Genomic DNA, 4,530 nt, shown 5'->3' on the forward strand with positions numbered 1-4,530 from the left:
TAGTGAAGAAAACCCAGCATCATCCCTAATGTTTACATATATTTGTATATTATGAGCAAGCAATTACAAAGGGTTATCACCCAATAGTATACCCCTGAAGATAACCAAATTTAAACTTCTACAAAATTCGGATATAATAGCTTTGGCATGAAGTACTTAGACATAAAGCTACAACATACAAGAGATAACACCAGTTGATGATGACATAACTTGAAAGGGACCTTTAGAAACACTGCCTTTCAATCCTGCCCAAACAAATACCAGACCACGACCAAAAAATCCAAATCCATCAAAAAGAATTCCCAAGAGAAATCAAAATTCTGAACTATCTACAAGCCAATCAAAGTTAATCACACCAATTGAATCCCAAAAACTCTGTTCAATTGGCTGTAATTTTTTTGACGGTGCATTCAGCTATATGGATTTTGAAACATTAGAATCCTTTTGCAATACAATCATGGCCAGGCCCACTAACTTAACTCTTTCCACCAATTGCACACCCATTAATCTTGGATTAGATGGTAGAGTATGCTTCAAATAAATAAACCTGCAAGTATCTATAGATTTCTTCATAGCCTCAAAAACAACATAAAATTATGTTTTTGCAGAAGTTGAGAATGTGAAAACAAACCACCAACTAAAGCCATACCATTCCACAAATCATACTTTTGCATAGCCATAGTCAATTTATTATCCACTATGAAATGTGGCAGGATTACCTTTCGGGCCAAGGCTTGAAGCCTATCCGGAGATTGCAAAAAATCCATGGCATTGGATAGAAATATAGATATGAACTGAGAAGGATAGAAAAACACATGTGCCAATGGACAGAGAAGCTCTTCACCAATGATATGCCGGATGGCTGTTGTGATCGTTTGTGAATGCATTAGGAACATTTGGTTCATCACCTCATCCGTAACATGACTGGGTAACACAGATTCCTCTAATGCTGGCGGCAACCAAATACAATTTTTTTTTGGCATGATGAGACGATGTTGTTGACGACACATTTCGCAAGCCAAAGCAATATCCCACCCACAATTCATCTTGAAGCACAATCTTAGCTCACCAAATAAATTTGCCTAATTAAGCATATGCAGGATGTTTGCAAAAGTGTGCAATGAAAGATACATATAGGCAACTTCAATAAATAATCATAGTGCAACTTGTCATTAGCCATAAACTATAAACTATAAATATGTTAATGCTCATATTTAATACATTAATACAAATATAGATGCTAGCTTCATCAAACTCACCTTATGAAGGTTCACTTTGGTTGCTAAAAATGGGCCTTGTAATTTATTATTATAAGATGATAGGTTCCCAACATGAAGAAAATCTTTTTGATCTTTTATTACAACAGAATTTATAATTAAAGATTAGATATTACATAACTAAATTAATCTTTTCACATTATTAAGTTGATTAATAAATAGACCTCCAATTTTTCTCTACCAACTCATTCATTATTTAGATCGTATAAAATTTACGTCGAAAGCATTTAATATCTAAAATGGGTGAGTCAAAATTGATGACTCACAAAACAATGTCGTTAGATTTTGTAACATATATATATTTTTTTGTTGATCATTGGATTTCGGCCAATTTCCTTACATCCCATCGTTGGTAACTTGTTAGGCTTTCACCCTTTTCTACTTGTATTTTTTTTTTAGAAACATGACACATTAAAAAATATATAATGGAGGAGTGAGAGAGTGAATGAAATATTTTAATTACATTCACTAGTTCAAATAGCATATGGGGTCTACAAATAGCCAACACCAAAAGAATAGACAAAAACCAAACATACAAGCCCTGTCCACTAGATTTCCTTCTCTTTTTGCAATCATGTATCTTGGTTAAAAAATACACTACCTTCTAGTCTTTTCTTCTTCAAACAAATTTGTCAAGGTGCTCACTTTTAAAATATTAATTTACAACTCAAAGAAATTAAAATCTTATTATAGATGTTCAATTTTAAGATATTAGTGTAAAACTCTTGAAATCAAAACTGTTAGTTTGTAGTGATTGATCAGGGAAGTACTGTACACTCTCCATAATTCCTGGGCAAGGGTTGAGGTAGGGCTAGGCCTCGAGTAGGGGTTTGGGGGTGGTAGTCCCTAAATTTGTTTTTGGGGCCTATTTTATCAGTAATTTTTAGGTCAACATGTTGTAACTAACTATAACCTTAAATTGACACAAATCTTGTAAAAAAGTGGCTTAGGGTAATGGATTTCATGAGGTGTGATGTGATAATAGCTTCTAGCAACAGTATTGAATTGCAAGGTATTACATATTATAATCAATGCATAATAAAAATACTGGACTCATTTGTTAGTGGACGTAGCCTAGGGATTGGGTGGACTGTGTTAAATCTTTGTGTCTTGTGTACTTTTTTTGTGTGCTTTATTATTTTTTGATATTGGATATATTTGCATGTAATTATTATTTTTGTCTTGTTAATCCTAACAAGTGGTATTAGAGCAAGGTTGCTTTAGTTATCCTTTGTAGGAAAGTCTCATGGTTGAGTGGGAGCCTTGATAGACAAGGGTAAGATGAAGGTTGAGAAGTTTAATGGGTAAAAAATTTAGTTATGAAAAATGCAAATGGAGGACTATCTTAATCAAAAAGTTTATGGCAGCCATTGGATGGAAAATCCAAGAAACTGAGTGCTATGACAGATGAGGACTGAGATATTTTGGTTAGAAAGGCATTTGGAAGCATTCATTTATGCCTGACTCAATGAGTGACATTTAATATTACAAAAGAGAAGATGACAAAAGAGTTAATGCAAACTCTAATAAGCTTGTATGGAAAACCTTCCACTTCAAACAAGATATTTCTAATGAAGTGTTTGTTTAATATGAAGATGGCAGAAGGTCGATTTTTTGTGGATCATTTAAATGAGTTTAATCTAATTACTAGTCAACTGTCTTCCATAAATGTTAATTTTGATGAATAAATTAGGGTTATCTTAATTTGGTGTTCTTTTTCTGAAAGTTGGAATGACTTGGTAATGGCTATGAGTAATTTTGTTTCTGGATCTAATACCCTAAAATTTGATGATGTGATTGATGTTATTCTGAGTGAGGAAACTTGTAGGAAAATCTTAGGTGGATCTACATCAAGAAGTGTTTTAAACACACAAAGAAAAGGCAGGACAAATTCAAGAGGAAACAATTCTAAAATATGTGAGAAATCAAGAAGAAAATCAAAGGGGAAGAGGTCTCAATCAAGAGAAGCAAGAGATTGTTGGTATTCTGGAAAACCAGGGCATAAGAAGAAACATTTTTGGACTTGAAAGAACAATCAAGGAGACAAAAAAGAAGGGAAAAAGGAGGCAAATATGGAAAGTAATAAATTTGAAGAGGATGTTTCATTTCTTTCTTTAGAAAGTGTTGTTGATTCATGGGTTTTAGATTCAGGGGCTTCATTTCATGCTACTCCCCATAGAGGTTATTTTCTTGATTATGTCCAAGGGGATTTTGGGCTTGTTTATTTGGCGGGTAATGAACCTTGTTAGATTGTTGGAAATGACAAAATTAAGATTAAGTTTTAGAATGAGAATCATTGGCTAATGCTAGAGGTAAGACATGTTCCAAGGCTGAGCAAGAATTTAATTTTAGCTAGGCAATTGGGTGATGAGGGTTGCATAATTACTTTTAATGATAAAATGTTGAAGGTTTCAAAAGGTTCCCTTGTAGTAGAAAAATGTGTGAAAGTAGGCACCTCATATTTTTGTACATGCCATATTGTTCCTTCTACTTTAATTGTTTCAGAGAAAAATGAATGTTTAGAAATAGTTGTTGCAGTTGAGCTGGGAGAACAAACAAATGTTACAGATTCTAATACAGAACTATAACACAACAAACTTGGACACATGAGTGAGAAAGGTATGAAATTACTTCATTCAAAGAAAGTTTTACTAAATCTGAAATGTGTCAATATGGATTTTTGTGAAAGTTGTGTGTATGGAAAACAAACTAGAGTTAGTTTTGTGAAGAGAGGGAAGGAAAATAAAAAGAGAGAAAATAGATCTTGTGCATACAGATGTATGGGGACCAACTTAGGTATCTTCCCTTGGTGTCTCTCATTATTATGTTAATTTATTGATGATGCAAATAGAAAAGTATGGGTTTATTTCCTTAGACAAAAATATGATATATTTATAACTTCTAAGGAATGAAAATGCTTGGTTGAAAGTAATGGAGCATGCATGGAGTATGAGGTTGTATGCTAGGCTACCCTTAAACATGTGGGTAGAGGTTGTCATTACTGTTTTATAGTTGATTAATAGAGGTCTCCCTATTGCTTTGGCTTGTTATATTCCAGAGGAAACATGGACTCGTAAGAAGGTGATTTATTCTTTTCTAAAAACCTTTGGTTGTGAAGCATTTGCAGATACAGATCTGTTGTAGCAACTTGAGAAGAAAGAAAATGATTATGTAGTGTTGGATGATACTCAAAAGGGTGATGTTCCAATAGTCTCTCATGCTCTGCAACAACCACAACAACAAATACCACAAA

The sequence above is a fragment of the Cupressus sempervirens genome, chromosome 11 (genome assembly GCF_028749045.1).
Source record: "Cupressus sempervirens isolate cs-2001-9-10 chromosome 11, ASM2874904v1, whole genome shotgun sequence".
Classification (NCBI taxonomy): domain Eukaryota; kingdom Viridiplantae; phylum Streptophyta; class Pinopsida; order Cupressales; family Cupressaceae; genus Cupressus; species Cupressus sempervirens.